Genomic DNA, 25,059 nt, shown 5'->3' with positions numbered 1-25,059 from the left:
GAAATCATCTACTTTCCTACCAAATATTATCCAAAATCTATGTAACCATTTTGGATACATGAGTTACACAAAGTACCATATTGAGCTACTTCGAAACAACACCTAAATTATAATGATTGCAAATCCAAACAATTTTACCAAATATATGCAAAAAGTGTTTTTACTACCCAAAAAGCCAATGAAAAATCAATGAAAATACATTTTATACAAGAGTGCTCTTTGACCTCTTTTGGTTTATTAAAAATATTTAATGGCTATATTTTTCGTACCAAGAGTTGTGTTTGTGTTATATTTTGGAGGTTGGCTGGATACTTAAAGGCATATAAATAATTTAATTTTAATTGACACTGCCTCTAAATAGTTAACAGACGCTATAGGTTAAAGGAAAAAAAATCTTAAGTGAAAGGGGAAAGGTTGAGAAGAATAGTTTCTGAGAGGATGTGTGTTGTCAGCAGAACAATATCTCGTTGCAGTTTTGTGGTGACACACATTGTTTGGGTTCAGCAAAGCCAAACCGGTTCATGTTTTTAAAAAATAAATAAAATAATAATACTAGAAAAAAACATAGCGGTTGTTTTAAGCAATAACCACGTCTGTTTTTTGAAGGTCACATTGGAAAGTCTAAATTAAACGTTTAGGTTTCAGACACACACACTAAAATAATAACCAGGTAGGGTCAGAAGCAGCAATGCGCTGCTGGGAACTAGCTGGTACAGTAGAATCTCAATTATCCGGAACTCAAGCAACCGGAAAAAAAAAAATGTTAGAGCATAAAATGTTAGAGCAAAAATGGGAACATAAATGTGCTAAAGAAACAGTCCGGATCTCTTTAAACAGCAGGAGCTGCGGTAGCTGAATTAAATAGAGCGATAGACACACTTATCAGCTGATTGAGCCATTCTGGGAATTTATTATTGATTAAGCATCCTGTTGAAGCCTCATACGATACGTATATCCTGTCTAGTGTGCGCCTCTAACCGGCTCCTGCCCATGTGATCCATTATAGAACTAGTTAGACATATTTTTAATAGTGACTCTCAAGCAACCGGAAATACACTTATCCGGAATATACCGATCCCCATGGGTGCCGGTTAATTTAGATTCTACTGTAGTAGGTGGCTGCACATATATACCTCTTGTCATTGGCTCACTAATAGTGCTTTCCTTAGACTACTATTCAATAAAGGATACCATGAAACCAAGTCAATTTGATAATTTAAGTAAACTGGGAACTTGTTTAAACTAGCATTCTTTATCTGAATCATCAAAGTTTAATTTTAACTTCACTGTACCTTTAACTATGTTTACTAAAACTATATGCTTGTTTGAGCCTGTTAGAATTTTTTACCAAGCTTAGCCTACCACTTTCATTTTTTACAATGTTATATTTTTCGGCTACCTTTTTGTAAACCAGTGCAATTAAATGTGTCATTTTCTGTACTTTGTTAAAGTGATACTGAATCCATATTTATTTTTCTTTCATGCAATATTAAGGAACTTTATAATTTACTCCTATTATCAAATTTTCTTCGTTCTCTTGGTATCTTTTTTTTAAAAAGCAGGAATGTAAGCTTAGGAGCGGCACATTTTTAGTTCAGCACCCTGGGTAGGGCTTGCTGATTGGTGGCTACATTTAGACGCCAATCAGCAAGCTCTACCCAGGTGATGAACCAAAGATAGGCCTGCTTGTTAGCTTACATTCCTGATTTTCAAATAAAGATACCAAGAGAACAAAGAAAAATTGATGATAGAAGTAAAGTAGAAAGTTGCTTGAAAGTGCATGCTCTATCTAAATCACAAAAGAAAAAAATTGGGTTCAGTATCCCTTTAAGTCTTTTGAAATATTTTAACAATGTTGGTTTGCAAGGCTATATTATGGGTTTATCATGTAAATGCTGATTGTATACATATCGCTTAAATTTGGCTGCTTGAACTCTGTAAAATAGTTTTTCCCTTAATGTATTTCCAATTACTTGTTATCCCAGCTGCAGAGTATAGAATGTATGATACATTTGTCTTTATTTGTGTATATGAAATTGCTGGTTTTGTGCTTTAAACCACAGCCTATAACAATGGGTTGCACTTGCAGGTAAAATGAGATCTCATTATGTTATCACTTGCTTCCTTATCTTAAATTTGTCTATAAACCCAAGTTTAATACTTAGAGAGAACAATGGAAAATTATCATTTCTTCTGATGGCTGTGTTTACATTGTCTGTCAATAACATGATTTTAGAAAATAGAAACTTTCAGTATAGGTGGGGGTACCACAGGTTAAATCAGCTATTTCAATTGTCGAAATAAGTGTAAACAAGCTACTTCTAAACAATTTAATACAATCCAGCAGGTAAAATAAATCATTGGGAACAAATTAAAGGGGAGATAAAATTGGGGTAAACTGTCCTTTTAGGTTGACTTATTTTGAAAAAATAGAATAATTTAAGATTACTTTACCTGACTTTTAAAACTAGTGAGTTGGGCTGACTTACCTAGGGAGCCCTTGAAGATGAAATCTGATTGGTTGCTTGTTAGTTTTTCCTTTTTTTAACAGACTTTACAATGTAAAGTGAATTGTTAAAAAAAAAACATTCCTGCATTTTTAATCCATAGTCAAAGAGTTAATTTTAAGACAAACCCTGTACTTTTAGATTGTAGTGAGTCAGTCTTAAACTTAAAGGAACATGAAACCCAATATTTTCATGTTTCATATAAAACATAACAACTTTCTATTTTACTTATATTATCTCATTTGTTTTGTTCTCCTGGAATCCTTTGTTACTTGATTTAGTTCCTTTTTAAAATGTTCATATTTGTGACCTGACCGTCTACTCTTACCCGTGTAATGCTTCACACTATTTTAGTGAATATGTAATGTTAAAGGTATAGGAAACCCAAAATATTTATTTTGTGATTCAGACAGAGCATGCCATTATCATGTATTATCAAATTTGCTTCATTCCCATGCTATTCTGTGTTGAAGAGATACCTAGGTAGGCATCTGGAGCACTACATGCAGGAAATAATGCTGTCATCTAGTGCTCTTACAAATGGATAACATTCTTGCAAAACTGCTGCCATAAAGTGCTCCAGAAATGGGTCGGCTCCTAGGCATATGTCCCTGCTTTTCAACAAAAGACAATGAAGAAAATTGAAAATAGCAGTAAATTAGGAAGTTGTTTAAAATTGAATGCTCTTTCTGAATTATGAAATAAACATTTTAAGTTTCATGTACTTTTAAACAAGGGTTGTAATAGTTATTAAGATGTATTGGGCTATATTATGGTTAATCCTCGCTCAGCGCCTATTGGTTTTTATTGCCTGAAGCATATAGCAGTCTGTGAGTAGCAACAATATAGCTAGATTTGAATTAGCAACCTGTATTGGAACGGAGTAGGCAATCACTGGTTACTTTAGCTGTCACCCAGAAGTAGAGGTGGATGATATTGTTGATTACCCTGTAGAGAAACAGTTAATTACTTTTTATATTTGTTTAGCTCATTTTGAATGATGACCCACCTAGATTACAATAAGGTCTTCCACAAGATTTTAGAGGCTTCTACCCCCAAGATACCAACGGCGAGATTACGAGTTCTGCGTTAGCCTTACAAAGCAGCGTTAGGGGGTCCTAACGCTGCTTTTTACCTAACGCTGGTATTACAAGTTTTGCAGGTATAGGTGTACCGCTCACTTTTCTTCCGCGACCCGAGGCTACCGCAAATCCACTTACGTCAATTGCGCAGCCTATCTTTTCTATGGGATTTGGCTAACGCTGGTATTACGAGTCTTGGAAGAAGTGAGCGGTAGAGCCTCTACCTCCAAGACTTCGGCTGCATATAAAAGTCAGTCATTAAGAGCTTTATGGGCTAACACCGGAACATAAAGCTCTTAACTACAGTGCTAAAAGTACACTAACACCCATAAACTACCTATGAACCCCTAAACCGAGGCCCCCCCCACATCGCAAACACGATAATAAAAAATTTTAACCCCTAATCTGCCGACCGGACACCGCCGCCACCTACATTATAGCTATGAACCCCTAATCTGCTGCCCCCAACCTCGCCGCAACCTACATTATATTTATTAACCCCTAATCTGCCCCCCCAATGTCGCCGCAACCTAACTACACTTATTAACCCCTAATCTGCCAACCCCAACCTCGCCGCTACTATAATAAAGTTATTAACCCCTAAACCTAAGTCTAACCCTAACCCTAACACCCCCCTAAATTAAATATAATTTAAATAAAACAAAATAAATTTTATATAATTAAATAAATTATTCCTATTTAAAAATAAATACTTACCTATAAAATAAACCCTAATATAGCTACAATATAATTTAATAATTACATTGTAGCTATTTTAGGATTTATGTTTATTTTACAGGCAACTTTGTATTTATTTTAACTAGGTTTAGATCATTTTAGATCATTTGTAGTTTAGTTAGTTTAGATCATTGTAGGTAATTTATTTAATTAATTTATTGATAGTGTAGTGTTAGGTGTATTTGTAACTTAGGTTAGGATTTATTTTACAGGTAATTTTGTAATTATTTTAACTAGGTAGCTATTAAATAGTTATTAATTATTTAATAGCTATTGTACCTAGTTAAAATAAATACAAAGTTGCCTGTAAAATAAATATAAATCCTAAAATAGCTACAATGTAATTATTAAATTATATTGTAGCTATATTAGGGTTTATTTTATAGGTAAGTATTTATTTTTAAATAGGAATAATTTATTTAATTATATAAAATTTATTTTATTTTATTTAAATTATATTTAATTTAGGGGGGTGTTAGGGTTAGGGTTCGACTTAGGTTTAGGGGTTAATAACTTTATTATAGTAGCGGCGAGGTTGGGATCGGCAGATTAGGGGTTAATAAGTGTAGTTAGGTTGTGGCGACGTTGGGGGGGACAGATTAGGGGTTAATAAATATAATATAGGTGTTGGCGATGTTGTGGACAGCAGATTAGGGGTTCATAAGTATAATGTAGGTTGCGGCGGTGTCCGGAGCAGCAGATTAGGGGTTTATAATATAATGTAGGTGTCAGCAATGTCGGGGGCCACAGATTAGAGGTTAATAAGTGTAATATTAGGGGTGTTTAGACTCGGGGGTCATGTTAGGGTGTTAGGTGTAGACATAACTTTTATTTCCCCATAGGAAAAAATGGGGCTGCGTTAGGAGCTGAACGCTGCTTTTTTGCAGGTGTTAGACTTTTTTTCAGCCAGCTCAGCCCCATTGTTTCCTATGGGGATATCGTGCACAAGCACGTTTTTCCAGCTTACCGCTACCGTAGGCAACGCTGGTATTGAGAGTTGAAGTGGAGCTAGATTTGGCTCCACGCTCCCTTTTCTGAGGCTAACGCAGACAACCAGCGTTGTCTTAAGGGTGCGCTGGGAAAAAAGGCTTGTTAGCCCCGCAGGTCTTTACCGACAAAACTCGTAATCTAGGCGTAAGATATTTATATTTCAACGGTACTCCCCTCCAAATATTTATAATATCTTGCCCTACAAGGGTTAAGTCCATTGATGTATTACAGTTGCATTCCCATATATTTTCTTCTTTAATAATTTGTTTTTTTACTAGTTTGGAGGTTCATTGGTGGTCTCCCTTATTCTATTAACCTACTGCATGACTGGGGTCTTGCAAAGGTTTGTAGGCCTTATATCTAAGATAGTTTTATGCGGATATTACTCTCCTCCTTATATTATATATATTCTATTTCTTCTAAAAGAGATAATTCTATTTAGTTGAGTTTCTCTTTAAATGTAAATTCAGCTATTAGATATCATATAATTATGCAGTTACTAAATAATCTTCCTGTGCCATCTAATGCTGGTACCGAGGTGCAAGAGAGGCCTCAATGTGTTTAGGGGATTAGAAAAATAGACCTATTATTTTTTATATTATTGCTTTACAGGTATTATTTCAACAACCAGCTTGCACGTGATATTTAACACTTTGAGATGGTAATATAAAATGATAAATTGCATGTATGAAAAAAACTCTGCAATATAGTTTCATTATATATTTTGTCCCGTTTTCCTGCAATTCCATTCTTTAATTGAGAGCTTTTCAGTTCCTGATAGAAGTGAAAGTTCAGTTCATTATATTCCACACAGCCATTGGCTGCACACGCTAGTGACCAATTTATAACTGTACCTAATTGGCCACAGCAGAGATGGTAACCTAAGTTACCATTGTTTTATTGACACTAAAACTTTACACTTATTTTGATAATATTTAAACAGCTAATAAAACTTTAAAAAAATACATCTACATGTCATTCTGAGACATCTTTTCTTTTAATGCATCATTATATTCAGCATTTATTTAGTGTTTAATGTCCCTTTACATTTTCAGGCTATACTCAAATATTGTTTTTCAACTGAGATTCATAGTGTACTTTCTTAAAGAGACATGAAACCCCACATTTTTTGTTCTTGATTGAAATAGAGCATGCAATTTTAAACAACTAATTTACTTCTATTGTCAAATTGTCTTTGTTCCCATGGTATTGTTTGATGAAAAGCAGAGACAAAAGTTTAGCTGTATGCACGTGTCTGGAGCACTATATAGCAGCAGTTTTGCAAGAATGTTATAGGTATCTCTTTAACAAAGAATACCATGAGAAGAGCAAATTTCATAATTGAAGTAAAGTGGGAACTTTTCAAAAATTGCATGCTTTGTCTGAATCACAAGAGAACATTTTGGGGTTTTATATCCCTTTAACAACACTTTAAAATAGGTCCTGCTAATTATGGAAAACTTATCCTAACTTTATCTGTAACTATTGGCAAGAATTGTGTTTGGAGGAAAAAGTTTAAAAAAAATATATATATATCAATATAAAATTACTGAGTAAAATCAGAGGAGACTTTCCGTAAGAATAGTTTAGCGGTATTCCAGTGTTATCCTTTCTAAAAGTAAATGCAGAAATGTTTAAGTTGCTATGTAGTGTCCTTTATGTAACACAGAGACTTCTATATTACAATACAAAGTAAAACAAATCCCAAAGATTTTGTGTGATTTCTCTCCATACCGGTGAGGTTTTGTATTTCAGGCTCTGACTCACAACTAAAATGTTACAAATAGGAAAGAGTGCTGCAAAACACACTGAGACATTCACCAAGTGACAGTTTATTTGATTACTGCATTGCAGTATTTATATCTACACTTAGTTCAGTACTCTCAATATACTGACTAGAAAAATGGATATTATTAAAGGGACATGGTATGTCAAAATTAAACTTTAAAGGTAGATGAAACCCAATTTTTTTCCCCCCATAATTCAGCTAGAGAATACAATTTAAAAAAAGTTTCCAATTGGCTCCTATTATCAAATCTGCTTCCTTCTCATGATATTCTTTGTTGGAGAGACTAGAAATAGCACTGCATTCTAGTGCGAGAGTCTTACCAATGTATAACATTGTTGCAAAACTGCTGCAATATAATACTGAAGACATGTGCACACTCCTGATCTTACCTTCCTGCTTTTCAACAAAAGATAACAAACAAATGAAGAAAATGTAATAATAGAAGTAAATTGCTAAGTTGTTTAACATTGTATGTTCTATCTGAATAATGAAAGAATAATTTTGGGTTTCATATCCCTTAAATGATTCAGATAGAGCATGTAACTTTAAGAGACTTTACTTGTTACATGTACTTAATTATCAAATGTACTCTATTTTATTTACATCACTTGTTGAAAAGAACACCTAGGAAGTTTCAGGAGCAGCAGTGCACTACTGGGAGTTAGCTTGTGATTGGTGGCTATACACATATGCCACTTGTCATTGTCTTACCAGATGTGTACAGCTAGCTCTTAGTAGCGCATTGCTGCTCTGAAGCTGATTTTATCTATGTGTTTAAAGGGACAGTACACACCATGAGAATGTTATATAACATCTTTAGTTGTGTTCAATGAAACAACTTTGCATTATACTTTTATTCTTTATTTTGACTGCTTTAATGTAATGTAAAGTTGAAATGCACCCTGCTGTCTCAAGGCTAACCCTGCTACATACATTTCCCCTAATTGGATTTAACAGAAAACAACTGCAAAACAATACATTGTATCCCCTTAACAACAGCTGACACACTTGATTTAAAGTAACACTGAAGCCATAGAAGTAGCTGTACATATTAAAAATAATCAATATAATCAATAATAATAATATTAATATTATTAGTGTACTTTATTTAATAAATGCAAACAGATTGGGAATCAATGGATATTTCAGAAATCTGAAGTATCAGTAAAGCAATATAAAGATAATACAGGTTGTACTGAAAACGCTTTATGATCTAAACTTAAAGGGACAGTAAACATTTTTAGATTGTGTTATAAAACAACTATACTTTTATTATTTATCTGGCCCCATTTTACTATAATTTAATGCTGAAAATGGTGGATTTTCTGAAAATGAAAACTAAACATGGTAGACTTCACAGACCTAACCTTGAGTAGCCTCATATATCTCCCTAATTTGTAGTTTGTTAGCTTATAATTTCTTCTGCAGCCACAGAATGGAGATTTTATTAAAACAAAGACAAGGGCAGCAAGCCCTGTCATCTCCAGAATGAAGTCCAGATTGGCTCCTTTTAATACGAAAAGTGCTGGGTGAAGTTTAACCACTGAAAAAACAACAGCAGCAAACAAGATGTTAATTTGTTCTTGTAATGTTAAGACTCTGCTGATATGTTATTTTTGTGAAAGGCACATTCTGGACAGGCTGCTGGGGTGGTAACTAGCCATAGAAGCTATTGTTTGTACCCTGGTTTGTGCGCTTCTCTGTTTTTATGTATGCAGATTATGCCTTAGGGCATAACAGTGATGGCAGGAATTCTGATGTGGACCTGTTACCCAATGTACCTACAGGGATATGGCTACACCTCACAGATGAAGCTCAAACTAGGCTGAAACGTATGTCTGGGGTTTTCCATGTGTCTTGTTTAGAGAGGGATTGACTATTGTTTTGGGGCTAGACCAGACTTATATACACTGCAGAAAAGATCCTGTTTGTGAGAGGCACATTCAGGCAAAAGAGCCTTCTCCTGGGGTTGTAACTAGCTATAGAACATGCTATTACATTATTGTTCATTCCCTGGTTTGAGCTCTTGTGACTTTTTGTGTCTGCTAATATTTGAATCTACTTGAAGCCTGGAGAAAAAAAAAGTTGTAATTACAAGTTGTTTACTGTCCCTATACAGTGTGGAAAATATAGATGGTTTGTTTAGTAAACTGTTTTATGTTGCCACCTTTTACATATTTAGCTGCCAATTTATTTCTAGCTATAATTCTGACCTGCAAGGGAGACATGAAAAAAACTGCAACAATGCTTATACAGACATAGAAGTGAAATAACTTGCACTTTAGACTTTTTTTTTCTTTCAATTCTGCAATCAGCACCTTTTACACGTCCCACCCATCCGGTGTGATATTTTTGTAAATTCGGTTCATTCATGAGCTTGATTGACGACCAAGCAACTGCATATTAAGTTCACACCAATCAGAGGCTGCAAATGCTACAGGATTTGCACCCATCTTGTACCAATATTAGAGTCAAAATGGTGAATGCAACTTTTATTTTTTTTATTACACATATAATGCAAAGGTCAGTACTACAGCATACTATTCCCCTTTAATGTCATTAGTTTAAAATGGCCATGTTATTAAATTAACATTGTACATTTCGTTTTTTTTAAATTGGATTCCCCATTTGCTGTAAACAAGCATTTTCTTATTAGCTTTGAGGAGACAAATGGGGCGGGATCCGATATCGATCGCAGTTTGCGGCGCAAGCGAGGGAACCGGCGTCGCCCGCAGTTTCAGCTCGCAACTCGAGCCATCCCATATAGGTCGCCGTCAGATGCTAACGTGCCGTAAGTCTCACAAACCAGCGATGTCCAGAAATCTGCGTAAGTACAAATTTCTGGCGTCGCCAGTGACTTGCGCCACGTTAGAATCTGCCGGCGCCTATAAAACCTGACTAAAGTCTAAAACACCCGCACTGTCTAACACGCCTCCCTAACATAGCCCGCACTGTCTAACACGCCTCCCTAACATAGCCCGCACTGTCTAACCCTCTATCCGCTATCCCCCCTCACTAGCCTAACAATAAAAAAGCTATTAACCCCTAAACCGCTGCTCCTTTACCCCGCCGCAACCTAATAAAGTTATTAACCCCTAAACCGCCGCTCCCGTACCCCGCCGCCAGCTATATTATATCTATAACCCCCTAAAGTGAGCCCCTAACACCGCCGCCATCTATATTAAAATTATTAACCCCTAATGTAAGCCCCTTACACCGCCGCCATCTCTATTAAAATGATTAACCCCTAATTTAATCTACCTACCCCGCTGCCAGCTATATTATCTATATTAACCCTAAGTATATTATAGTTAATATAGGTATTACATTATATATATTAACTATATTAACCCTAATTATATTAGGGTTAATATAGTTACTATAGTATTTATATTAACTATATTAACTCTATCTAACCCTAACTAAATTTATATTAAATTAATCTAATTAATTTATAAACTAAAATATTCCTATTTAAATCTAAATACTTACCTATAAAATAAACCCTAAGATAGCTACAATATAATTAATAATTACATTGTAGCTATGTTAGGGTTAATATTTATTTTACAGGTAAATTGTTAATTATTTTAACTAGGTATAATAGATATTAAATAGTTATTAACTATTTAATATCTACCTAGTTAAAATAATTACCCAATTACCTGTAAAATAAATCCTAACCTAAGTTATAAATACACCTACACTATCAATAAATTAAATAAAGTACAAACATCTATCTAAAAATACAATTAAATTAACTAAACTAAATTACAAAAAAAAAAAAAACACTAAATTACAAAAAATAAAAAAAAGATTACAAGATTTTTAAGCTAATTACACCTATTCTAAGCCCCCTAATAAAATAATAAACCCCCAAAATAAAAAAAATTCCCTGCCCTGTTCTAAATTAAACATATTTCAAAGCTCTTTACCTTACCAGCCCTTAAAAGGGCCTTTTGTGGGGCATGCCCCAAAGAATTCAGCTCTTTTGCATTCAACAAATACAATCCCCCCCCCCATTACAACCCACCACCCACATACCCCTATTCTAAACCCACCCAAACCCCCCTTAAAAAAGCCTAACACTACCCCCCTGAAGATCTCCCTACCTTGTCTTCACCACACCGGGCCGAACTCCTGATCCGATCCGGGCGATGTCGTCCTCCAAGCGGCAAAGAAGAATTCTTCCTCCGGCGACGTCTTCCTCCAAGCGGCAAAGAAGAATTCTTCCTCCGGCGACGTCTTCCTCCAAGCGGCAGCAAAGTCTTCATTCTTCCGGCGGCATCTTCAATCTTCTTTCTTCGCTCCGCCGCCGCGGAGCATCCATCCCGGCCGACTGCTAAACTTGGAATGAGGTACCTTTAAATGACGTCATCCAAGATGGCGTCCGCCGAATTCCGATTGGCTGATAGGATTCTATCAGCCAATCGGAATTAAGTTAAAAAAATCTGATTGGCTGATTGAATCAGCCAATCAGATTCAAGTTCAATCCGATTGGCTGATCCAATCAGCCAATCAGATTGAGCTCGCATTCTATTGGCTGATCGGAACAGCCAATAGAATGCGAGCTCAATCTGATTGGCTGATTGGATCAGCCAATCGGATTGAACTTGAATCTGATTGGCTGATTCAATCAGCCAATCAGATTTTTTTAACTTAATTCCGATTGGCTGATAGAATCCTATCAGCCAATCGGAATTCGGCGGACGCCATCTTGGATGACGTCATTTAAAGGTACCTCATTCCAAGTTTAGCAGTCGGCCGGGATGGATGCTCCGCGGCGGCGGAGCGAAGAAAGAAGATTGAAGATGCCGCCGGAAGAATGAAGACTTTGCTGCCGCTTGGAGGAAGACGTCGCCGGAGGAAGAATTCTTCTTTGCCGCTTGGAGGATGACATCGCCGGAGGAAGAATTCTTCTTTGCCGCTTGGAGGACGACATCGCCCGGATCGGATCAGGAGTTCGGCCCGGTGTGGTGAAGACAAGGTAGGGAGATCTTCAGGGGGGTAGTGTTAGGCTTTTTTAAGGGGGGTTTGGGTGGGTTGAGAATAGGGGTATGTGGGTGGTGGGTTGTAATGGGGGGGGGGATTGTATTTGTTGAATGCAAAAGAGCTGAATTCTTTGGGGCATGCCCCACAAAAGGCCCTTTTAAGGGCTGGTAAGGTAAAGAGCTTTGAAATATGTTTAATTTAGAATAGGGCAGGGAATTTTTTTTATTTTGGGGGTTTATTATTTTATTAGGGGGCTTAGAATAGGTGTAATTAGCTTAAAAATCTTGTAATCTTTTTTTTATTTTTTGTAATTTAGTGTTTGTTTTTTTTTGTAATTTAGTTTAGTTAATTTAATTGTATTTTTAGATAGATGTTTGTACTTTATTTAATTTATTGATAGTGTAGGTGTATTTATAACTTAGGTTAGGATTTATTTTACAGGTAATTGGGTAATTATTTTAACTAGGTAGATATTAAATAGTTAATAACTATTTAATATCTATTATACCTAGTTAAAATAATTAACAATTTACCTGTAAAATAAATATTAACCCTAACATAGCTACAATGTAATTATTAATTATATTGTAGCTATCTTAGGGTTTATTTTATAGGTAAGTATTTAGATTTAAATAGGAATATTTTAGTTTATAAATTAATTAGATTAATTTAATATAAATATAGTTAGGGGTGTTAGTGTTAGATAGAGTTAATATAGTTAATATAAATACTATAGTAACTATATTAACCCTAATATAATTAGGGTTAATATAGTTAATATATATAATGTAATAACTATATTAACTATAATATACTTAGGGTTAATATAGATAATATAGCTGGCGGCGGGGTAGGTAGATTAAATTAGGGGTTAATCATTTTAATAGAGATGGCGGCGGTGTAAGGGGCTTACATTAGGGGTTAATAATATTAATATAGCTGGCGGCGGTATAGGGGGATTAGATTAGGGGTTAATAATTTTTATATAGGTGGCGGCGGTGTAAGGGGTCAGATTAGGGGATAGATAAGGTAGATGGCGGCGGTTTTAGAGGCTCACAGTAGGGGGTTAGTTTATGTAGATGGCGGCGGGGTCCGGGAGCGGCGGTTTAGGGGGTAATAACTTTATTAGGGATTTCGGGGGGGGGGGGGGGGGATCGCGGTTGACAGGGAGATAGACATTGCGCATGCGTTAGGTGTTAGGTTTATTTTAGCAGATCGCGGTTGACAGCGAGATAGACATTGCGCATGCGTTAGGTGTTAGGTTTATTTTCTAGTTAGTTTAGGGAGTTACGGGGCTCCAATAGTCAGCGTAAGGCTTCTTACGGCTGCTTTTTGTGGCGAGGTGAAAATGGAGTAAGTTTTCTCCATTTTCGCCACGTAAGTCCTTACGCTGCATATTGGATACCAAACTGCGCGGGTTTGGTATACCTGCCTATGGCCCAAAAAACTGCGGGCGACGGCAGAAATATACGCGCGTAACTTCTAGCTTACGCCGTATATAGGATACCAAATCCGCGCAATTATTGGCGTCGCCGGCTTTTGCGGGCGACGATTTTTATCGGATCGACCCCATGATCTGTGGGAGTTGCCTTTATCAACTAGTGACCATTGCTACAACAGTATTTGTTGTATACTGACTGTTTGTTTCAATTTAAATTAAAAACATATTTTACGTAGCCTTTATTTTTATAATACAATGTCCCTTTAACAAAAACCTTTCTAGCATTCTAGCAGATAACTATTTACAACAGACTACACATTTCATTATAGGCTAGTTGTGCATCCCTATGTGCAAAAAAAAAATGTCTACACTAGGCTTTTCAGGAATCTTTTCTTCTAAAATATACTGTATACATTTTCATAGAAAAATGGCAGATTTTGCATAGGAGATAGGATAATCATTTTCTGAAAAAAGGAGTAATATGGATGGTGTATTAATATCATGTGGATGCCCTGTTGTAGAATATAGGCTATAGACATAACAGATAATGGGGGGGCTGCAATATTTCATGGTCTGTAAAAGGGTTATGGTCTATGACAGAGCAAATCATTAGTGCTCAGACTTGAGTTGTAGACTACTGTCTTGTAAGGTTTGTCACTGACATTTACTTGTGCGTGTAGCGTGAGTGATATATTATGCAGGTGCCAGTATGTGCCTTACTCATACAAACACCAGATTCCTACTGGAGACTAAAACTGCAGTAGAGAGTTTACTTGTGCAAAACATATTAAGACATTTATCTTGAGTTTGAGGAAATATCACACCACACAACAAACTATTGATTTTCTGGTCAGCACTTAAAGCTCTACCAATAGGCAAAAATTTAACATTTAGACACAGTTAATGTAAATGATCTGTTATGGGTGATGTTGGCTATACATGATAATTTAAAGAATAAGGTGACAGACTCAACAACTATTAACCATTGAATGCTGAATATTGCTGATGCGCCATCTATGATACTGCAGGTCTGCAGTTGCCCATATTTACTTATCAGACCCCAGTCCTGCAGCTCTGCAGTTGACCATATACTCTCATCAGACCCCAGTACTGCAGCTACCCATATACACTTATCAGACCCCAGTCCTGTAGCTCTGCAGTTGACCATATACTCTCATCAGACCCTGGTCCTGCAGCTCTACAGTTGCCCATATACAATTATCAGACCCTGGACCTGCAACTCTGCAGTTGACCATATACAATTATCAGACCCTGGTCCTGTAGCTCTGCAGTTGGCCATATACACTCACCAGACCCCAGTCCTGCAGCTGCCCATATACACTCATCAGACCCTTGTCCTGTAGCTTTGCAGTTGTCCATATGCACTCATCAGTCCCTTGTCCTGTAGCTCTGCAGTTGCCCATATACACTCATCAGACCCCTAGCTCTGCAGCTCTGCAGTTGGCCTTATACACTCATCAGACCCCTGACCCTGCAGCTCTGCAGTTGGCCATATACACTCATCATTCCCCGGTCCTGAAGCTCTGCAGTTGACAATATACTATCATCAGACCCTGGTCCTGCAGCTCTGCAGATTCCCATATACACTTATCAAACCCTGGTCCTGCAGCTCTGTAGTTACCCATATACACTCATCAGACCCCTGGCCCTGCAGCTCTGCAGTTGGCCATATACACTCATAAGACTCCAGTCCTGCAGCTACCCATATACACTCATCAGACCCCGGTCCTGCAGCTCTGCAGTTGACCATATACTATCATCAGACCCTGGTCCTGCAGCTCTGCAGTTGCCCATACAGTATATACTCATCAGACCCCTGGCCCTGCAGCTCTGTAGTTGGCCATATACACTCATCAGACCCCAATCCTGCAGCTGCCCATATAAACTCATCAGACCCCTGACCCTGCAGTTGGCCTTATACACTCGTCAGACCTCTGGCCCTGCAGCTGCCCATATACACTCATCAGACCCCGTACCAGACATACATACATACACACATATATACTATATATATCTATATATATATATATACATACATACACACACATATATATGTATACACACACACACACACATACATATATATATATATATATATATATATATATATATATATACAGTATATATTGGCTGGGGTTGCCAGGTTTTCTCATCAAAAAATATTTGACCATCTGTTGGTGACTTGGCACAATGGTAGGTAGGATCACACAATGCCTCCCCCAAAAGCTCTGTTATCCCCACTCTTAAACCAACCATGTATATTTTCGCAATTGAGCAATTATTTCCCCCTGGGCTGCCATTTATATAAAAAATATATTGTTTTACCTTTGACTGCCAGTAAAATCCCCTTGACTAACCCTCACTTCTTTCTGCTCCAAATTTAAGAATAGAAGGCCTTTTACATTTAGCGAACATACAGGGACTTTTAAAAAAAACTAAACAGTGCTAGTTATCATAATCTAGACCTGAATATGAATATGGCTTTATAGGCTTAAAGGAATATGAAAAAACATTTTTTTTCCTTCATGATTCAGATAGAGCATATGCTCTTAAACAACTTTCCAATTTACTTCTATTATCTAATTTGCTTAGTTATCGTGGTATTCTTTGTTAAAAAGCCTTCTCAGGTAGGTTTAGGAGCTGGGAGCTAGCTGCTGATTGATGGCTGCATATGCATACCTCATTGGCTTACCGATGTGTTGCTCCCAGTGTGGCATGTTCTTCCTTCAACAAAGGATACCAAGAGAATGAAGTAAAATTGATAATAGAAGTCAATTGGAAAGCTGTTTGAAAATGCATGCTCTATTCAAATAATAAAAAAAAAAATTGTGTTTTACATCCTTTTAAAGTACTAACCATCTGGCTCATACATAGTATTTTTGTGTAAGTATAAGGCCAAATATAATCCCCCAAAGGACACCATTGCTAAAAAAAAACTGTTCTATGTAGACTTTGGGGCATATTTATGATTGTGCGAGCGGACATGATCCAATATAGAGGATCATGTCCGCTGCACATCGATAAATGCCGACAGCATACGCTCTCTGCATTTATCATTGCACCAGCAGTTCTTGTTACCTGCTCGTGCAATGCCTCCCCCTACAGATTCGCGGCTAATTGGCCACTAGCAGGGGGTGTCAAGCAACCCGATTGTATTCGGTATTGCGGATCATGTCCTCTGCACATCGATAAATGCAGACAGCATACGCTCTCAGCATTTATCATTGCACCAGCAGTTCTTGTGAACTGCTGGTGCAATAGCGCCCTCTGCAGATTCGCGGCCAGTCGGCCACTAGCAGGGGGTGTCAATCGGGTTGATTTCCGGCGATGTCTGTCTGCAGCCTCAGAGCAGGCGGACAGGTTATGGAGCAGCAGTCTTTAGACCGCAACTTCATAACTTCTGTTTCCGGATCGCCTGAAGGCTCGCCTGAAACACGGGGCATCAGGCTCTGTACGGAACTTGATAAATATGCCCCTTTGTGATAAACAATAGAACGCATCATTCCTATCTTGTATTTGGTAGTCAAATTTGAAAAATTACATTTCAAAATGTCTTCAGGATTTTTTGTTTGTTGTTTTTTTTTTTTTTTTTAAAGTCCTTGTTCTGAATGAATCAATGTTTTTGTCACACTTACAGTGGCATGTAGCTCTACACCACTAATTAGGATTAGTAGAAAGTACAAAAAAAAAAAAACACCATTTTTACTTATCAATTCTTTCAGGCAAACTTTTTTCAATGTGTAAATGCTGCTCTTTCATATGTATATAGAAAATATTTGCATATAATGTCCCTATAGCACACAAAAAAAATTGTACAGGTTGAAAAATAAACACCTTTTTTTACTTTTCTTAGAAACTTACTCATGTAAAAATGTATCTTAACTTACACACTTACTACTCTTATTTTAATATAATTTAAGTCTTTTGAAATGATATAATATAGACCTTGAATTAAAAATTAAAAAATAAGTTGAATGCACTATAAATGAAAAAGTCAGCGTCCGCAGTATGCTCAGGCACAGCATCTAGGATTTGCCACTTCCAATATGACCACAAAAAGAAAAAGGTGAGTTTCTAGCCTACATACATGGCCCTAAGACATGACTAAGGGCCAACAGCCAACTTGGAACATTGTCTTTTTTTTTCCATGTACCCAGATGTAATAAGAAAATAAAGGAGAATTTTATTTTTAAAAGGTTGGAATTTCTTCTTTTTCCTTAAAATAAAAGTTAGTATTTTGCTTTGCTTTTCTTCTATATATATATATATATATATATATATATATATATATATATATATATATATATATATACTGTATATATATATAAACATAAGACAATTAAACTGTGTTTTAAAATCTCAAATCTTCATTCCTGACTAGAGTACATTTGAAATCCCTTGTAGTATTAATATTCTTTACTATCTCTGCTTAGAGGTTATTCCATGCATCCACCACATTTCCTCCAGCTCCAGGATTAATCTCTGCATGAATGTATAAATCTTATGCTATCAACAAAACAAAGTTACCTTATCACACATGCAGAGATGAGGCTTGTTCCCATATAAAAACCATACTGAATCTGATCCTATAAAGCATGCCACTCCAGTAAACGCTTGCAAGTAAGAACGACTCCTGAGTGTAAAATAGCTTCAGTTGGTAGAGGATGAGCAGTGTTTTCTGACTGTCGCCTCTTAGAGAAGCAAACAGAACTATTTGACCTGACGGCTCTTTCTCTGATCTTCCACCCTAACATTGGTGTTAAAGGCGTTTCCATCCCATTGACAAGGAATGCATAAAATGCACCCAAACTAGAAAACCAGGAACAAGGAACATAGGGCCCATTAGGCTTCTGTAATGAACAATGCAACAGCAATGTTTGTTTTATTAAATCTTCTGTTGCAAACACAACAAAGCACAGGGATCAGTTAGGTAACTGTACAGTATATCTTTATCAAGTGTGTCCAGTCTCCTCAAAGGTCACTTATATAAAGACCTGTGACCTATACTGACTATACAGACAGAAGAAATATATTAATAAATATATATAATTGCACACACTTTTTATTTACACGTTTAAGGGAAGGGAACCCTTCTCAATGTGTGTTTTTTGCATTTAAACAGCTCAGTAAGAGCAAGTTTTCATATACACTCATTATGCAAATATATATTTTTTTGCACAAATTATTATTAAATGCACTTGTGTTAAATTATGCAATTCATTTGTGCTTTGGATAGCCGAAATATTACACTGCCCCCACCAGCTTGCAAAATTTTCTGTGGAGAAAACTGACATACACATATATATATATAATCCAAAAACATGTCACACTCTCTGGATTTAACACACAGCAAACTGATTTATTCTGTGACGTTTTTGGGGTCTTCACCCCTTTCTCAGATGCCTGAGGAAGGGGTGAAGACCCCGAAACGTCCTAGAATAAATCAGTTTGCTGTGTTTAAAATCCAGAGAATGGCTTGTTTTTGGATTATTATATGCTATATTTCTCTGCACAAGCAATGGAGTGTGCTTACTTTAAAGGGACAGTCTAGTATAAATTAAACTTTCATTATTCAGATAGGACTTTTAATTTTAATCAACTTTCCAATTTACTTTTATCATCAAATTTGCTTTTTTCTCTTGGTATTCTTAGTTTAAACTAAACATAGGTAGGCTCATATGCTAATTTCTAAGCCTTTGAGGGCTGCCTCTGATCACAGGCTTTTTAAATCTCTTTTCAACACAAAGAGACAGAAAGTACACCTGGGCCATATAGATAACACTGTGTTCAGGCACAGAAAGTTATTTAATATTTAGCAAAAAGCAATGCTAAATTTAAGACAATAGATAATAAACAGTCACAGTCATGTGATCAGGGGGCTGGAGGAAGGTTCCTAGATACAAGGTAGTCACAGAGGTAAAAAGTATATTAATATAACTGTGCTGGTTATGCAAAACTGGGGAATGGGTAATAAAGGGATTATCTATCTTTTAAAACAGTAACATTTCTATGGTAGACTGTCCCTTTAAAGTATATATATATATATACACATACATACACAAACAGTATATCTATATGTATGTATATATATATATATATATATATATATATATATATATATTTATATACTGTATGTGTGTGCGTTTATATTTTTTTATTAATCATGTAAACAAATATAAAGAGGTATACTACATAGGTGAGTGACTAAGGCTTACTTATTCAAATCTTAGATTTGTTTGAGTGGAACAGTCATTTAAACATTTATTAGATTTTATTTTCCTGTGTCAAAAAAGTATCATGAGCACCTTACCAATGGCTATTACAATATACTTTTTTTTTTTTGGTCTACCTATTGTTTATTTTAGAACATGTCTCCTGCAGTCTAATCTTGTAATGAGTTAGATAATCTACTGCTGGTGCTATATAAACACTATTAGAACATACACAAAAGGCTACAGACTATCCCCCCTGCAATTTGAACATTGTCATCAAGAAAGAACACACTACAAGTGTTTGAAATACAAAGAGGCCAGCAGATAAGGGGACATATGAAAAACATGAAAAGCTGGTTTTACCCACATAACACAATAAATTACTCAACTGTATACACACAGGATATACACAAACTGCCTGGGTATACAGAAGTGACTTTCTTTATTGCTTTGGTGTAAAGTATCCCTTTTTCCAATTGTTGTGACACAAATAACTATACACCTGTGTAACTGTAACACAAGTGGGTGAAAAAAGAATATATATAGATAATGTTATACAACGTGTAATAAATATCCCTTCCATAGTAAAATAATTCATGCAAAAATAAGACCAACCTTAACTGTTTTGTTCACCCTTGGGCCAAATCCTGAATGACACCCTCAGATGTGAGCTGTGACACCCCAGGGTATCTCAACATCCTGGTTAAAGGGATATTAAACAGTGCTCCTTTATTAAAAACAAATATGTTAAATCAAACTTACTTGTTTTCTTGCAAAATGAGCATTTAGACATTCTCATTGTATCCCTTGCCTTCAGGAAGATAAGGGAGGAGACATGTTTTGAGCAGTGTAGCATTATTTTTTCTCCCCTTTCATTTGTTCCCAATGATCCATTTGACCTGTTGGAGTGTATTAACTTGTTTACAAATAGTCCCTTTACCCTTATATCTGCTTCCAAAATAGCTGATTTTGCCTGTGGTATCACTATCTATACAGAAAGTTTTTTTATAGAACAAAGAAAATCTGTGCAAACATAACCAGCAGAGTAAATTGTACTCCCAGTGGGGGGAGTGTAAAATGTTAATTTTCAATTATTCTCTCTAAGGGCCTCATGATCAAAACGTCTTTAGACTTTCTTTAAGCATTATATTGCAATGCACATGTCTCTTCTTTTTATCCAATACCCTGCTTAGGGAGCTAAACAGCTCTCTTTGATAATCTCGCCAGAGTTAAGAGCTTTAGATCATCGTCCCTAAGTATTGGGCTTCGGTATACAGACAGAGCTAATATAAAGAAGCATGTGTGTGTACAGAAAATGATAAATTATTGAGATTTTATTTCCCTGCAAGCTTAACCCAATTTTTTATTTTTTTTATAATTTTTTTATTAGCACAAAAATGAATACAGTTTGAAAACAAAAAGAACATCATATTACATTCATATAATAACAATTATAGTTATCCCTCTATCTTATTCTAACAAAAGAAATCAATCATAGTATATTCTTGTACCCATATTGTATTTTTCAACATTTTAGAGCCTTCCGCCTTTCTCTCCATAGTGAGAGAGACATGGGGAGGTCCACTCATACCACTCGCAATGACAAAAGAAAGAAGAGAGAAAAAGAAGAGAGGAAAAAAAAAAAAGACACCCTATCCCCCTCCTCACGCCGGCCCCTCCCCAACCCAGCCCGTCCACCCCATCTCTTCACCTATGATCTCCTAAGAGACCTCTCGACCTAAATTCATCCTGGGTCAATACCATTCCGTTGGAAAAACCCCTGTCAAAATCAGAGTTTCAAAATAGTCTGTTCTTCGGAAATTATAAATGAGGGAAAATTGAATATCACGGGGATAGGATAGGATAACTCTTAACCATTTTAAAAAGAAAGCTTTAATTTTTTTTTGTGAGGCTGAAATACTCATTTGTTAAAAAATTAGCTGGGAATATATTGAATTTATGAAACATGGCAAAGAAGGAGCCTTTTTGCTTTTCCAATTTTTTAATATTAGATTACGCCCCAGCATAATCACCGTATTGATAAGGTTAACATTATCTCTGTTAGTCTCTGGGGTGAAAAGAAAGAAGATATGTTTAGATGTCATTTTTACTCTATTATCTAATACCTTGTTGAGCCAAAATTCTACTTTGATCCAAAACTGCAAAATTTTGGGGCATTCCCAAAAACAGTGCACTATATCTGCACTTACCTTATTACATCTGGGACAAATATTGGTGGAGTTAGTATTCCATTTAGACATTTTCATGGGTGTCAGGTAGGCATTATTAATTAGTTTTATTTGTGATTCTTTCCAGGCTGTTGAAATAATAGCACTCTTGATCCATTTAAAACTTGCGTTCAATATATCTACAGACATGTCCTCATAATACATGTACCATTTCTCACGTAGACTATAAATTGTTAATTGGCCCTGCTTAGCCAACATAATTTTGTATAATAAGGCAATGCTATGTTCGCCTGTTTTATAACACTTTAGATATGTTTCAATTTGCCCCCATCCTTCACTTTCAACATTTAATATATTACTTTCTGCTATGAAATGTCTGATCTGTAGATAGGCAAAAAAAAATTTGTTTGAAAGACCAAATTCTCTAGCAATATCCACAAACGTTCTAGTCTGGAAGTGGTTATTTAAACATTGATAAACATATGATAAGCCTTTTTGCGACCAGACATTATAAACTTCATAGGATAAGCCAGGGGTAAATTTTGGGTTGCCGCGTATTGGAAGAAATGGGGATATCTCAAAATTAAGTCTAAATAATTTATTTAGTTTTTGCCATGCTTCAATAGTGTTACGTATTAATATCATCTTCTTAATATCATTTGGCAGCTGTGATATTGGGCAGTGCAGCAAGGCTTTCAGTGTATATGGAGCGCTCAATTGTTCTTCCATATAGAAATGTGTAAGATAGTTAGATTCTGTTAGCCAATCAAATGCTAAGTGAGCTAGCATGGCTATGTTATACTTTTTAATGTCTGGGAACGATAAGCCGCCTTCTTCAAATCTTCATATTAATTTTGTTATGGATAGCATATGTCTCTTTCCATATGAAGTTAGCGCACTCACTATTGAATCTTTTTATGTCTTAACTTTTTATAAATAGTGGTACATTTTGCATAATATACATTAATTGAGGGAACAAGATGGTTTTTATAATCATCACCTTGGCAGAAAGGGAGATGGGAAAGACTATCCAGCGTTGCAGTTTCTCTAAGGCTTTTCTGAAAAAAACAGAGTAATTTAATTTGTACCATTGGTTTGGGTTAGAATGAAAATTTAATCCTAAATATTTGATATTAATAGACTCTTGAAAAGGATGTTCTTGAATACTTTTTTTGGTCTTATGTAGCCAAAGAATTTCGGATTTGTTAGCGTTAATTTTGTAGCCTGAAATAGAACCAAACATATCAATAATATTTAAGGCCTGTGGTATATTACTCTTTGTATTTTTAATAAATAATAACAGGTCATCTGCATATAATGATAATACTAGTTTTTCTTGGCCTAACCTAATACCTTGTAACTCTTGCCGCAGTGTAATGGCCAAGGGTTCTATCGCAAGATTAAACAATAAAGGGGAAAGTGGACATCCCTGTCTCGTTCCCCTGTATAATATTAAGTTCGAGGTATAACTGCCATTAATTAAAATACTAGACCGAGGTCCCAAAAAGATGGTCCCAAACCACGGAATCAAACGCCTTTTCGGCATCGATTGTAATTAGTGCAAAGTCCTGGTTGTCTGTTTTATTCTCCGCTACTTTGTTCCAAAAATGTTCTACTACTAAGGCTACTTTCCGAATATTTTGGTGGAAGATCTTTGATACATAAAGCCCGTTTGATCAACATGAATAATAGGATCAAGACAGAGTTTTAATCGGTTCGCAGTAATATGGGTTAATAACTTATAAACTACATTGAGTAGTGAGATAGGTCTGTACGATTTACGATCTAATGGATTTTTCCCTTTCTTCAAGATCAATGATATGATGGAGTCGGAAAAGTATTTTGACATGTTTACACCATCAGTATAGTATCTAATAAATAATAAAACTAAGACGTCTGCTATCTCTGTTCTAAGTATTTTGTACATTTTGACAGGAATTTGATCCGGGCCAGGGGATTTATTAGATTTAGCATTGTTTATAGCCTCCAGTACTTCGCCTTTCGTTATAGGTGCATTAAAAGCACTAGCCATCTCTTGAGAGATTTTAGGTATACTAATCTTATGCCAAAAATTATTCTTATTCTCAATGCTGACTTCTTTAACAGCGTATAGATTTTGGTAGTATTCTAAGAAAACCTTTTTAATTTTCGACAAATCCGTAACTCTATTTGTCCCCTCATAAATTGCTTCTATTATATTGGATTTTTTCCTGGCTTTATCTAACCTGGATAAGAATTTGGCCGACTTCCCGAATTGACCTTTATATTTAGTGCTTATTTTAAGTTCTTCCCAGGAGACCTTTTGTTTGATGAAAATATCCCTTTCTGCTTTAGCTGTTTTATATTTATCCCCAAGATGCTTGGAGGGGTTATTAATGTATTTACAATATGCATTCTGGACTTGTTTAGCTAGCAAAATTTCCCTATCCTGCGACTTTCTTTTTTTGCGATCATATAAGCTTTAATATGTCCTCTTAGATAGGCCTTAGCTGTTTCCCAGAATATTTCTATTTTCCCATGGTACGCTCTTTTTTAAAAGCTCGTATTCTCTCCATTTATATTTTAACCAATTATTAAATTCTACATTGTCAACTAAAAATTTTGGAAAAAAGAAGTTGTTCCTTTCACTACTCTGTATTGGTGATACATAAAAGTCTAAAGAGATAATTGCATGATCTGAAATCAGTATATCAAGTATTTCTGCCTTAACTTCAAGTTTAATTAAGGCGCTAGACAGCAAAAAAAAATCTATCCGTGAAAAAGAGCCATGACTTTTGGAATCACAAGTGAAAGACCTTGTGTCAGGATGCTGGAGACGCCAGATATCATGAAGCTTCAAATTTGTGCATACTTGCTTAAAGATTTTTGCCTTCTGTTTAGAGAAGGCAGAGATCTTGGGAGAACACTTATGTAGCGTTTCTGTGGGTATTAAATTAAAATTACCCGCTAAAATTATGTTTTGTCCATGAAATTTAGTTAGAATAAAAACTAAATTATTCCAGAAGTTAGGCTCAGTGTTGTTAGGACCGTAAACATTACAGACCACCAGTTTAAAGCCGTCCACCTGTATCTCCAAAACTACCCATCTCTCGTGAGGG

The 25,059-nt window shown here is 35.9% G+C and overlaps 1 protein-coding gene across 1 annotated transcript in view; it reads right to left on the bottom strand.

Moving 5' to 3' along the window:
- VGLL1 (vestigial like family member 1) overlaps positions 1–18,280 on the bottom strand; it is a 31,593-nt gene extending 13,313 nt beyond the window's left edge. Inside the window, exon 1 of the mRNA XM_053691698.1 lies at positions 18,088–18,280. The gene's annotated coding sequence lies outside the window, so the exon portion shown is untranslated. The remainder of the gene's footprint in view (positions 1–18,087) is intronic.
- Positions 18,281–25,059: the final 6,779 nt, after the last annotated feature.

The sequence above is a fragment of the Bombina bombina genome, chromosome 1, assembly GCF_027579735.1.
Source record: "Bombina bombina isolate aBomBom1 chromosome 1, aBomBom1.pri, whole genome shotgun sequence".
Classification (NCBI taxonomy): Eukaryota; Metazoa; Chordata; class Amphibia; order Anura; family Bombinatoridae; genus Bombina; species Bombina bombina.
This window is presented reverse-complemented; position numbering and strand designations above follow the sequence as displayed.